This window comes from Pipistrellus hanaki (assembly GCF_964339955.1).
Source record: "Pipistrellus hanaki genome assembly, chromosome: 3".
In the NCBI taxonomy this organism is placed as follows: Eukaryota; Metazoa; Chordata; class Mammalia; order Chiroptera; family Vespertilionidae; genus Pipistrellus; species Pipistrellus hanaki.
This window is the reverse complement of record NC_140505.1, coordinates 168094573-168109722: the sequence shown is the minus strand read 5'-3', so window position 1 is coordinate 168109722 and position 15150 is coordinate 168094573.

Sequence of the window (15150 nt, the reverse complement as noted above, 5' to 3'; positions counted from 1 at the left end):
AATTTTACCATATTCTACATTTGGCAATATATTATTTGTTTGAGCCATAAAAAGCAAGAAATCAATGAGGAATAAAGAATAGCATAAATAATGGCATTGTCATTAATTGAAAGACAGATTCCATAAAAATATTTTTAACATTATTAGAATGCTTGTACTAAAATTGAAATGTTATATAAGAAAAAAGAGTCTCCAATATTTATGATAAATTTGAAATCAAATAATGATTAAAGACTGAATGCTTCAAAGATGGGACATCAGTTGTGTTGGCATATATAGTAATTTTGAAGTAAATTAATTTTATTTAATGACATACTTTATTTATATGCAACATAATTCATTAAACAAGAGTTTCATTGTCAGTGTGGTGCCATCTCTTGCAATGTTTGTTTAATTTTTTTAAAATATCTTTTGATTTTTTATAATTCAGCTTAAACTTGCACTTTATGGGAGCTACTTCATCCTGATTTTTATTAAAAGCCAACTATTTTTATTTATTCTAGATAAGTGTACATTTAGATTACCACTGTAATTCAGAAAACTCATTTAAAGAATCTGTTTTTAAAGGCTGGGCTAAGTATAAAATATATCTATATTGATTATAAAATTAAAATAACTCTTCTTTGTCATGATTCTTGCTGGATTCTCCTTTAAATTGTTTTGCTTAACACATCAATTGTGCATGGGTGTATGCACTTGAGTCATTCTCTAACAGGCAAGAATTTGAATAGTTTGATAGCCTCCAACATATTTCATATTTTATTCTTCTCATTTTTTTGCCCCCAATTATTTAAATAAAGACACCAATGTTTTCTTTTATGTGGTTGTATCTTAATTGTACCTCACATCTACCATTTGTAATCTCCCACTACATGAGACGCGCTAATAGAGAGCCAGGAAAATAGAGACACATACCTTCTGTAGCCTTTAGTGGGAGACCAGGTTTCTCTAGTAAACAAACAATGACTGTGGTCTTCACAGACTGCCCCGTGAAAGTTCAGAATGAATCATGAGTGAAAAAAGTAGATTTCTCATAAAGTTTGAACAGGAAATTCTTACACATGGGCTATTTTTAAGATAGTTTACATCATCAAACACCTCCAGAATATGGGATACTTGGGGCTGGTAAGTGTGTGCTGTGGTTTATCCCCATTAGCAGTGCCTCTGAGAAGTTGTTATCTTATTCAAAAAGATATCAGAGGACAAAAGACCTCAGCAACCATGCTGTTAACTTACATCTTAATCACAAACTCTGAACACTGAAGCCTTGTTAGGAGTATCTCAGATGTTTAAATCCTACTCTTAGACAGGTTACTAAACCCTGGCATTACATACTTCTTTTCCTTATACTCTCATTATGGAATTTCTATTACAATTGGGGAAATTTCTAAAATCATAATCCCATTAACTATACTTATTTAATGATATTTGTCTCCAATGATCTGAAGAATTGCTATTATTTTCACCTTTATGTTAACTGTCACAACAATCATTAATCCTCAATTTTTTACCTTCTCATTTTCTCCTTCTTGGTCATTAAAAAAAAATCCCTCATTCGTTTTATTATTCTTTTTCTTTTTTAATATATTTTATTGATTTTCTTTGCCCCCCATCCTCCCTCCGATACATATCTTCCCTCCCCAGAGTTTTATGTCCATTGGTTGTACTTATATGCATGTATGCAAGTACTTCGGTTGATCTATTATCTTCCACCCCTCCCCACCATTTTATTATTCTTAAATGTTAGACTTCCCTTGGCATAAATAATATCTCTGTGAAGGATATAAAATGAGATAATGTTGAACTAAAGCACCATGACAGAGATTAAATTATCATATAACTTATGATTGTATTTTTGTTGGTTCATTTTCTAATCAAAACCATCTCTATTTTAATGATTAATTATGGTAAATAACAAAGCAAAACTCTACCTATGAAGGGGGAAACAAAGTAATTTTTTAAAAAATGTCCCTTATTTAAAAAACCAGAGGTCTGGTGCACAGAATTCGTGCACCAGGAGGTCCCTCAACCCACCCTGTCCTCTCTCACAGTTCAGGACCCCTCAAGGGATGTCCTACTGATGGCTTACGCCCACTCCTAATCCATCAGTAGGCCTCCCTCTGCAAGAGGCAACCTGGCTGATCAGGGGAGTGCTCCAGCCCCATCACCCCACTGCCTGCTACCACAGCTGCCAAGATGTTTTCACCAACACGGACTCCAGTACCTTCACCACAAAAAAATGACAACTTTCTTTAGGCATTTTCAAGATCTCTTTTATAAACTATGACCTTTCTTCCTTTCTTCCTTTTCTCTATGTTTATTTCTTCTTTCTTTCTTTCTCTCTTCCTTTCTCTCTTTCTCTCTTTCTCTCTCTCTTTCTTTCTTTCTTTCTTTCTTTCTTTCTTTCTTTCTTTCTTTCTTTCTTTCTTTCTTTCTTTCTTTCTTTCTTTCTTTCTTTCTTTCTTTCTCTCTCTTTCTTCCTTTCTCCTCACCTGAGGCTATTTTTCCATTGATTTTTAAAGAGTGTGGAAGAGAGAGGGAAAGACAAAGGGAAACATCAATGTGAGAGGGATACTGCAATTGGCTGCCTCCTGCATGAGCCCAGACCCAGGCCCTGGCCAGGAAGGAGCCTTCAACCTAGGTACATGCCTTTGATCAGAATCAAACCCAGACCCTGCAATCCACAGGCCGGGGCTGTATCCACTGAGCAGACTCACTAGGGCAGGATATGACATTTCTTAGCCCCTCCAGCAGCAGACTTCCATTTTTTTCCTCCAGGAGTGAGGTGGAAAAACCCTAGATCACCTTCTTGGATTCTTATTGCCAAAGTTACCAAGAATACTGCAAGTAGCATACAGGGAGCGTAGCTAATGAGCTGTCAGAAAAAGTGTTTCCTCTGCAGCTCAGGCACAGAGGTTGGTTTGCTGGTGAGGGCCTGCCCTCGGATAAATTTGAAATCAAATAATGATTAAAGACCGAATGCTCCAAAGATGGGGCATCAGTTGTGTTGGCATATATATTAACTATAAAGTAAATGAGTGGTTTGATATACATGTACTGGAAAATGATCGCCACAATAGGTTCAACTAACACCCATCTTCTCATACAGAAGAAATAAGAAAATAAAGAGGATATAGTGTATTCACTCTGTATACTCTACCCGCCCACTAATCACATAATAGCTGTCCAGGCTGCAAGACAGTCTGCTGTGACATTGCAGTGCTTGTGTTCAAGCAAGCCTTATTTTACAAAACGTGTGCACAGTATCATCCCATGGAATGCAGCGTTAATGTTACCCATATGATCACCGAAGGATTACAACTTTGCAGCAACACATTGATGAGTTGAAAAAACAAAAACAAAAAAAACACACACACAGCTATTTCCAATAACAGTGCTCTTTCAACACTATACTGCAGTGATAGTTCCTGCGCCAGTGCATAGTGACCACCCTCTGCTGAGGCAGGAATCCGGGAAGTTAGGCCCATCCCTACTGCTTTGGGCCCTGGGGGCCCTCATTTGACAGCAGCACAATGGCAATGTCCCACCAAATGGATGAGGGGATAGGATGAGGAACTGGAGAACTATTTCTACTCTGCTCTTGTGGTGATAATTCTGCATCACCAAGAAAAACGTGGAGAAGGGGGAAGACATGGCAACCTGTCCTAGCTGCTCTCTTTATAGAAAGTGACTTATGGGCCTGGCCAGGTGGCTCGGTTGGTTGGAGCATGTCCTATACACCAAAAGGTTGCAGATTCCACAATCCCTGGTGGGGCACATTCGGCAGGACTGATGGATGGTCTCTCTTTCTCTCTCTCCTTCTCCCTCTCTCTCTCTCTCCCTCTCCCTTCCCCCCTCCTCTCTCTCTCTACCTCCCTCTCTTTAAAAAAATAATAATAAAAAATAAATAAAAAATAAAAAAATAAAAACATGAGTGGCATTTTTGCTGTTGTTGCTGTCATTATTGCCTGCAAGCAGCAAGGTTATGTGTGGCCATTAGCTGAGACACAAAGCAAATTACCAAAAATGCGTGCTGGAAGTGCTTGCTACACTACATGAAGCACTAGGGGCCCAGTGCATGAATTTGTTCACCTTGAAAGGAACTGTGGGCTGCAAAGCTGCAGTGAGCACAGGGGTCTGTCTTGGCCTATCCTCTGGTCTCCACCTGGCTTGCCCTTTTGCTGCCCCTGGTCACCACTCTATCAGCAGTTCCACTCCTGCCACCACTGCTCCTGTGTGCTGACAGCACTGAGCAATTGGGGCTGGCACCAGCAGTGGTTGTGAGTGGGGCCAGCACTGCCAGTAGGTGTCAGCCACAGCTGCTGCCTTATTGACCCTCAGGAGCAGTGGGAGGTGGAGTAGCCCTCAGGGGCAATCAGGACCAGTGCCAGGTGCCTGCAGCAGGTACAAGAGGGGAAATCACTGGCAGCAGGTGCAAGAGGCAGCTGCTGCCCCAATTGCTCCTCAGGAGCACAGGGAGGTCGAGAATTCCTGAGGGACAATCATGGCCAACAGTCATCAATCACATCCACTGATGCTGCCAAGCAATTGGGGCCAGTGCTGGGTGCGGGCAGCGGGTGTGAACATGGCAGGCATCAGTAGTAGGTGTGAGTGCATGGCGGGACAGCGAACCATGGGAGCAAAGAATCTTCAGTAACCACCAGAGGCTTGTCCCAATGGCAGTGACTGGATCCCCACCTTGGTCTGATGCCCCGCTCACCTGCTCCACCATCCTTTCGTGGCCGACACCTGCTATGTTCTGCACATTCCCTGTTGGTCAGCGAACATCATAGTGACAGCTTGTTCAGTTGTTCAGTTGTTCTGTCGTTTGGTCTATTTGCATATTAGGGTTTTACATGGAGAGATTTTATATGGAAAAGATTATATGGCATAGGCTGATGTGATGAGACTTTGCATTGCTGTTTGAGACATCTCATTATTAATGCCCCAGTGATGGCTTTGGAACCAGTGATGGCTCAGATGACAAGAGCAGGTGCTGTCTGTCAGAGATGAGCTACAGAGAGAAACCAACTCCCCGGTATTCAAAGTTGGTGGCTCTGTAAACATTGATGATTTTAGTTCCCTTGGTTAAGGGTGAATTTCAAACAGGAGCAGAGACTTTAGATACAGGTCTGTGAGCACAGAAGAGCAGGAAGAAAGGTGGTCAGAGTTTAGATGTTTCAGGAGAAAAGAAGCATGAATGGCAGTGATCAACTGTCAACCCGCAATCATGGGAGCGATTTTGTTTCCAAAGCAACCATGTCACTAAATTTGTTAACAGGAAAAAAAGAACTTAGCAGAATTTGATCTAAACTTCTGTCAAGCAGGAAGTAAAACCAGAGGCTTTCAGACATGACCAGAGTTCTGTGTGATATGTGTGCCTTAGCTAACACAAAAGGCATTTCTGGAGCCCCTCTGAATACTCATCTGTCTTTTACTATATTGTAATCTTCTGAAAGGAGAGTGGATTCTTTAGCTCTACACTTAGGATACCGGGGCAGGTGATTTTTAAAGTGTCAGTTCAGGCTTCATAACCCGCAGGAGCTGAAATGCTCATTGGAATGTATATAAACGCAAAACTATCTAAGTCATGAAAGAGACTCCATTCTTTGGTAAATTTATGTTACCACACTTCCTAGTTTGAAGATTATAAAGTCAACTGTGCACATGACTTCCCATATCCTTTACATGTTCAGGAACATTTTCTTACAAAGCACTAAATGTTTCTGTAACTATATAAATCTCTCTGTGTGAGTGTGTGTATTAATTTGTTATCAGAATAGTTCTACTGGCATGTTCAATATATACTAATAAGGTAATTCAGACACACACACACACCAAAAAGAGTATTTTATAAAATACCCATCAACTGTCCATCCCTAACCATTGGCATGGTCTGTTCCTGACATACAACCATTGACATTGTCATGAGTTGATAATTGAGCATCATCCTAAACCAGTGGTCAGCAAACTGTGGCTTGTGAGCCACATGTGGCTCTTTGGCCCCTTGAATGTGGCTCTTCCATAAAATAGCACATGCGGGTTTACATGTACAGTGTGATTAAACTTAGTGGCCCAGGCGCAGAAGTACTTTTTTGGCCTGGGGGGGTTTATTTTGAAGAAGTGGCATTAGGACACTCAAGGGGCCAAAGAGCCACATGTGGCTCTCAAGCCATGGTTTGCCAACCACTGACCTAAACAGATAATCCTCCATCTGATGTACTGACAGGTCAACAATAGCTTAATGTTATATCACAGTATCTACATCATTCACCTCATTTTATGTTATCACATAAGCATTATATCATCTGACATAATTATTAGTAAAAAGAAGGTGACTACGATACTATATAATAAAGAGCTAACATGCTAATTAGACTAAACAGCAGGATGACCATCCAGATGAAGCCAGGGCTGGGAGGGCCAAGGCAGCCCGGGCTATGAGGGCAGAAACCCTTGCATGAATTTTGTGCACTGGGCCTCTAGAATGACAAGATATTTAGAGAGAGAAAGAATCCATTTTCACAAAACTTTCATTACAGTGTATCATTATCTTTTATTATTAGTTATTATTGTTAATTTTGGACTGTGCCTAATTTACATATTAAACTATATCAAAGGTATCCTATATATTAAAGAGGTAATATGCAAATTGACCATCACTCCAACACACCATATGGCCGTCCCTATGTGGTCAAAGATGGCTGCCCCCATGTGGACATAAGATGTCCAGCAGGAGAGGGCAGTTATGGGTGATCAGGCCAGCATATGAGGGCAGTTGGAAGGGACAAGGCTGGCAGGAGAGGGCAGTTGTGTTTGACCAGGCCTAAAGGGAGGACAGCTAAGGCACACAGGCCTGCAAGAGAGGGCAGTTCAGGGTGACCAGGCCTACAGGGGAGGGCAGTTAGGGGAAATCAGGTTGGAAGGGGAGGGCAGTTAAGAGTGACCAAGCTGGCAAGGTAGGGAAGTTAAGGGTGACCAGGCCAGCAAGGGAGGGCAATTGAGGGTGACCAGGACAGCAGGAGAAGGCAGTTAGGGGCAATGGGACTGGCAAGGGAGCAGTTAGATGACTATCAGGCTGGCAAGGGAGTGGTTAGGGGTGATCAGACTGACAGCAGAAGTGGTTACGGGCAATCAAGCAGGCAGGCAGGCAAGTGGTTGGGAGCCAGCAGTCCTGCATTGTGAGAGGAATGTCACAGATTGGAGAAGGCACAGACTGGGATGAGGGACAACACCCTGCCTCCCGCCTCTGTGAACGAATTTTGTGCACTGGGCCTCTAGTATACATATAAGAAAAAATGTTCTATATTTTGTGTTCGGTATTATTCATGGTTACAGATATCCACTAAGAGTCTTGAATGTATCCCCAGCAGACACGGAAACTACTGCATCACTTAGAGCAGTGTTAGCTATAGTCATGTTCTACATTATATATCTCTTACTTGTTTGCCTAATATCTGAACTTTGTGCATTTTGAGAATCTTCCTTTAATACCTCTCTCCCCCAGCCTCCCACCTTTGGCAACCACAAATTTGACCTCTTTTTCTATGAATATTTTGTTGTTGGTTTTATGTACCACTTAAGAGATCAGACAATATTTGATAATTATGGCTTTATAGTAAGCTGTCAGAAGAAAGGGCGCCTGGAGGGACTGGACGGATGAAAGAAGGTGAAGGGATTAGCCAAAGAACATACAGACACAACTCAAACACACAGGCAGTGTGTGGTGATAGCCAGAGAAAAGGGGAGAGAGGGCGAGGCCTAGGTGGAGGTGGACAAAGGTGGGGAAAATGGAACATCTGTTCTAGAGTCAACAGTAAATAATAAGAGGTGTTGTTTTTTTTTAAAGAAATTGAAGCATACTTCAATTTCATACTCAGGAAACTAAAAATGGAAAAACTATAATTAAATCCAAATGAAGATAGCAAACCACACAAAAAAATTCAAAACCAAGAAAAGAAGAAACAAGAGTAGAGAGAATCAACAGGTCAGAGTTACTCTCATTGAAAATGATAAAATTGATAAGATATTGAAAAAAACTAACAAAATCCAAATCTTGCATTATCTAGAGCACATGTGTCAAACACAAGGCCCGCGGGCCAAATCTAGCCCGCCAGGCCTTGCAATGTGGCCCGCACCGCGCTGTCATCACTGCACTCCGCTGTCAGTTTATGACATTGTCAGTTTATTACTGTTCAGTAAACCATTCGGCCCGCGATTTAGGCTGGATTTTGATTTTGGCCCCTTCTCTGATTGAGTTCGACACCCCTAACCTAGAGTAAACAGGGGAATAGCCTTATCCTATTTATAGATACTAAGTAGATAATAAAGCCACATTATGAGTACATTTGTCTACATTAAATTTTTTAAAATATGAAAATGCAGTGCAACAAATGGAAACTTCAGTATATCTAGCATGTAGTATAAGAATTGAGTTCATTTTATGAACTTTCCTACAAAAAAGTTAGGTTACATGGGGCAGGACCATGGGAGGAAGAAGTGAAACCAGAGTTACTAAGACATGCCAACAGGGTGGGAAGGAAGGGTGTGAGCCAGAGGCATGAACTTTAAAATGGAAGAATGTTACTACCGTGTTTTCCCGAAAATAAGACATCCTCCGAAAATAAGACCTACTTACAGGTTTCCTTCTGAGTGAAATATAAGGCATCCCCCAGAAAATAAGGCCCCCCTAGGCTAAACATGAGAGATTTGGTCCACTGATTCTGAAAGAAATGGAGTCACAAGAAATTCACCAGGAATTCAAGAATTGGATTGTTATGATGATGTTCCAGAAGATGATGACATGATTGTCATTGAATAAATGAGTAAATTCTTGATACTGTAGGATTCACAGTTTGTCTGGTTTGTGTTGACAACTCCCGCACTATCATACCATATACACGTAATAAATTTCCTTTATTTTTATTTAACAATAAATGTGTACCGTATTCTTCTTCATGGAAAAATGAGACATCCCCTGAAAATAAGACCTAGCCCATCTTTGGGAGCAAAAATTATTTTCGGGGAAACAGGGTAAGACAGACAGTGTGCAGATACCCAATCACAAGGCAATGAGACAAGCATCCATAGACAAAACAAACAAACAAACAAATGCAGGTTCCCTTCCCTTCGCCCAGCTTAGAGCTCAATGGATACCTGACCCTCCTGTTGGTGGGGAGCACATCCTCCATGACCACGTGGCTTACGGCCACATGGGCCTCCACACATGGACTAACAGAGTTTAATTAGCTTGGATACTAAACTACTCCCGACTGTAACATGGAGAGGAAGCTCTGGACACCGGCCTACTCCTGGAACCCTGGCTGCTCCTCTCCCGGGACTGGCTGCTCCCAATACACTCTGGTTCCATTAATCCTTGTTGTCTGCAACTTCATTCTTCACTTTTCATGAGACAAGAAATGAGACTCAAAACACCTACATTTTTGGTTTCAGCATCAGTAATGAAAATAACATTAAAAATATAACAGTACTCTTATGCAAAGGCTTCCAGGTAATAGGAAATGCTTTTAATATAGCCTTGATATAAAAACCTGTCAAGTAAATGAGAAATAAAAACTCATTCTCAACTCTTTGTGAACCTGGAAGAAAGAAAAACAACTTAATCTAAGTGTAATATATGCATTGAATTTTGAAGAAGGACAATACGAAATAACCACTGTTGTTTTATTTCAGAAATGCAAGGTTGGTTTAACATTTAAAACAAATAAAGGTAGTTTTTTTGCATAAACATTATACAGAGAAAACATTTATCATTTCAACTGATGCAAAAATAATAAAAATGTAACATCATTATAAAAATATATTAGAATAATAGCAATATTATGGAACTGATTTTATATGAGAAAGGTCTGATGAAAAAAAAAAAACTTTAAAACAAACCTCATACTTAAGGATGAAATATTTAAATATGGTCCTCCAAAATAGAGGATACAGCCAAAACCAGTTTGGCTCAGTGGATAGAGCATTGGCCTATGGACTGAAATGTCCCAGGTTTGATTCTGGTCAAGGGCATGTACCTTCGTGGAGGGTGTGCAAGAGGCAGCTGATCGATATTTCTCTCTCATTGATGTTTCTAACTTTCTATCCCTCTCTCTTTCTCTCTGTAAAAAATCAATAAAATATATTTTTTAAAAGAAAAGAAATATTTTTTAAAAATAGAGGATACATACAGCACTTTTACTATCCTTACTATTCAACATTGGAAACAAAACTGTAACCTAAGAAAATAATTACACCAGGGATAAAAAAATAAAATAACTCTTCATATACACTATGCAGAAGAACATATATTTGAAATGATAGGATTAATAGAAAAATCAATAGCAAACCAAAACGGCATTTATGTTTAAAGCAGCAAAAATAACTAAAGAAATTTTTAAATAAGTATACCATTTACAAAATCATAACTATAGAAGAATCATATTTCTTTGACTTCAACATAGAAAATTTTTAAACATAGTAGAGAAATTAAAGAAAGCCTAATACATGGAGGGATAAAGCATGATATTGATTGGAAGAATCAATATTGTAAAATTAGATCTTTATAAATTATTTAAAGTTTAAATGCAGTCTCTAACATAACCTCAAGGTTTTTGTTTTTTTTAACAGCTGCATTGAGGTTTAATTTACAAAGAAAAAAAAATCATCAATGTAGAGTATATATGTTAGTGATTTTTAGTATATTCAACCGAGTTTGCAACCATCACTACTAACAAAATTTAGAAAGTACCCGGCCCCCAAAAGTAACAGTGCACCAATTAGCATCGTTTGTTATTCCTATCTCCCTTCAACCTTTGGCAACCACTAACCTACTTTCTGCCTCTGTGGGTTGTCCTATTCTTGATAACACGTATAACATGACTCACACAACATAAGATCTTTTAGAAATGTTGAAGGCCACAAATATAACATTGAGCAAAACCCGTCAGACACTACAAGCAATGAATATTTGCACTTTTGGATGTGTATGTTATTGTCCAAAAACTGTTATAGAAAATTATTTCATTATTTGCCGGGACCGGTTTGGCTCAGTGGATAGAGCTTCGGCCTGCGGACTGAAAGGTCCCGGGTTCGATTCCGGGCAAGGGCATGTACCTTGGTTGCAGGCACATCCCCAGTAGGGGGTGTGCAAGAGGCAGCTGATCGATGATTCTCTCTCATCGATGTTTCTAACTTTCTATCCCTCTCTCTTCATCTCTGAGAAAAATCAATAAAATATATTTAAAAAAAAAAAAAGAAAATTATTTCATTATTAGAACAAGTGATATAATTCATTTGAAGATATATGCAATCATAATATTATTTCTATTTCATGAAAATAAAGTTACCAGCCAGAATCCAAACTCAGGTGTTTTATCTCTAAAGCTCATGCTTGCAGCTAAATATTTTTGAAGCTCCACAATTCCATGATGTGAGGCCATATATGTTTAGCACCATACAGTTACCTTTACTAAAAGGCAGCTTATCAAGACCAAGTGATAACTCTTCTATTCTGTAATGGAGAAAAATGCATTATTTTGTTGTTATTGTGTGGGGCCAATCTATGAAGCAATAAATAGCATTTTCCATATAACTGCAATCAGAGAATATTTTGAAAGTGGGTAATGATATTTTTCATAGAATATTAGTAAGAGTTGGTTATTAGGAAAATTAGTCACTTTAAATTTACAGTGGTGCCTCACACAACGAACTTAATTCGTTCCAGGAGCAAGTTTGTTATGCGAAAAGTTCGTTATGTGAAACGCGTTTTTCCATAACAATACATGTTAAAAAAAATAATTCGTTCTGTAGCATAAAATATGCTAAGATGACATAAAAAAAGATAAATTTTTTGTTATTATTTTTATTTAATAACGTTATTTTTCTTGAAAATTCTTGGATTTTCAGAGTGATAAACCAATAGAGGTTTGATCTTGAGGTCTCCGCTGGCATAATTTTTTTTAAAAAAAAACACACATTTTTTTAATTTTAAGACAGACTAAGTAGAGTCTACCGAATCTTGCACATCTTCATCCATTTTCTGCTTTTTGGCCGATGGTTTCATGAAAAACCTGTCCAAAGTCGTTTGTTTTTCTCTTTTCTCCAACATCTGCTGGAAATAACGGACAAGAGTATCGGAGTAAAGATCGTTGATCCTGTTTGCTTCAGCTGAATCCGGATAGTGGGCATTGGTAAACTCCTGAACTGCTTTCCATTTGACCAGCATGTTCTTGATGTCAGCAGTTGGGATTGGTTGATTGTTTGATTGTTGCTCCTCGTTATCAGATGACGCTTCCCTTTGAGCATTGTCCTGTTGCTGGACCAGAAGTGCTTGGAGCTCTTCAGTTGTCAGCTCTTCTTCGTGTTCCTCAATAAGCTCCTCTACATCCTCTTCCTCTACCTCTAATTCCAACCTTTGGGCCACTGTGATGATGTCCTTCACCACTTCTGTGTCATCAACTACTGCTTCTTCCTGGGTCCACGAAGGCACAAGCATCTTCCAAGCAGAAATGAGGGTCCTTTGTGACACTTCTTCCCAGGCCTTCTGTATAAGTCGTATTGCCATAAGGAGATCAAATTTCTCCTTCCAAAACTTTCGGACAGTCATATTGTCTCCACCAAACTCGCATTCTTCAAACACCTTATTAAAGAGGGCTCTAGTGTAGAGTTTTTTAAAGTTCGAAATAACTTGCTGATCCATTGGCTGAAGAATGGATGTGGTGTTTGGTGGCAAATACTGCACCTTGATAAAAGGATAATTTTCCTGCAATATTTCCTCTAGGTCTTTTGGGTGAGAAGGGGCATTGTCAAGTACTATCAGAAGGGCTTTGAGCGGCAGTTCTTTTTCCAGCAAGAATTTCTTCACGGCAGGAGCAAAGGTTTCCAGAATCCATTCGTTGAAGATAACTTGGGTCACCCAGGCTTTTTGATTGGACTTCCAATGGACGGGCAGTTTGGACTTAATAAAGTTATTTTTCTTGAAAATTCTTGGATTTTCAGAGTGATAAACCAATAGAGGTTTGATCTTGAGGTCTCCGCTGGCATTAGACGAAAACATAAGGGTAAGTCTGTCCTTCATGGCTTTGTGTCCTGGCAATTTCTTCTCCTCTTTTGTAATGAAGGTTCTGCTCGGCATTCTTTTCCAGAAAAGACCCGTTTCATTGGCATTGAACACTTGTTGTGGGCAGTATCCTTCATCCTTAATACATTTTTGAAAGTTAATAGAGAACTTTTCTGCTTCTTTCTTGTCAGCACTGCCAGCCTCACCATGCATAGTAACGCTGTAGATTCCACACCTTTTCTTAAATCTAAAAAACCACCCCCTGCTGGCTTTGAATTCTTCTTCATTATCTTGATTGCTGCTACTTCCAGGGACGTTTTTCTTTAGATCGTCATAAATTCTCTTGGCTTTGTGACAGATAATATCTTGGGTTGTTACGTCACCTTTCACCTGCCTGTCCTTAATCCAAATCGCTAATAGCCTCTCCATTTCCTCGTGGATTGAAGACCTATGTTTTTCATGAAATAGTTTTGATACTCCTTTGGCTACTTTGGCTGATTTGATTACATCCTTATTTGTCAAAATGGTGAAAATGGTGGTCTTGCTGAGGCCAAACTCTTTGACGAGGTCACACTGTTTTACCCCACATTCACTCCTTCTAATTATTTCCTGTTTCATTTCAACAGAAATCACCTTCCTGCTTTTTTTAGAAGCCATGATATAAAAAAAATATTGAGTTTAACTTAAAAGGACGACTGCCGTGATACGTGCGTGATTTAATTCGTAATGAAGAACGATTGCCGCAATACGTGCTTAAGTTAAGCTCAGTGACTAACGACTGCCTGCAGTGCCTGCGCAAAAGGATGCAATACATCGGCAGCGATCGTGGAAGCTCGGGAGAAGCGGTCGTGGAAGCTCGGGCGACTTCGTTGTGTGAAACGAAGTTCGTTGTATGAATCATGAAATGAAGTTCGTTGTGTGCAGCGTTCGCTGTGCGAGGCGTTCTTTATGTGAGGCACCACTGTATATCAACTTTGACAATCATTCTTCATGTGTATAATTCAACTTATACAAAAACAACAATAATACTCTTTAGAATTTTTCTGTTTCTTTCTTTTTTTGAATTTTCCTTTTATATAGCATTTAAAACTTACTGAAGTTTGAAAGTTGAACCATTTATCAATATCCAAGGATGATCTCTGCTGGTACGAAAAACTCCAATCCATGATGGAGGAAATATGGAACTCAGAAATTTCTATTCCAAAATAAACAATTTTTATTTAAAAAATAATCATGAAAGTTTATCTTTTTAAAGCAAGTAGGGTATTCTCTCAGAAAAACATTCATTTTTGGAACAAAATAAGATTGTTTTATCCTAATCTGACACGAAAGATATATGAAGACTTTTTATTAAAGATATATTAAAATCACTTTTTATATTTTCAAAAACTTTCAGCAATGTTTATACATTTGATTTAAAATTAACCCAAATATTTATGTTTAAAAGTCTTGGTCTTCTTAAGTTAATTAAAAAAATTCTGATTCATGTAATTTAGTAGTTAACCAGGTTGACAAAACTAACATAACAGATTAATTTGATAAAGTTAATTTGATAAAGTTGAAATAAGTTCTGTAATACCGTATTATGAAATCCTTAGAACAATCAGATTTTTTAAAATTATGTCTCCTTGAAATCTACCAAAAACTTACAAGGCATAAAATGTATCGCTCTCACTACACTGTACATCAAGATAAGGCAGATAACTCCCAGGACACAAGCAAAGACCTTCTCTGGAGGTGATGGTGAATCTGTAGGAAGAGAAAGGAGAGATGGAGACATTATTTTGACAATTTACATATAAGAGAACCCACAGGCACAGTGAATCATATATAAAGTTGAACCCCAAAACCATATCTACCAGTGGAATCTTTCTCTCAGATGAACCATTTCATTTTCACAATTCTCCATGAGTTGTTGGTCAAAGACGACACCTTACAACAATGCCTGAATGAAATTAGCCCTCTGATTTCATTTTAGAATACTGTGTTCCAGCTTCAAGCTCTGGCCCTTACAAATGAAAAAACGTGAGCTAATTCCCTACTCCTTTGCACACCTCTGTATTCCAGCTACACCTCCTAGGACCATTATA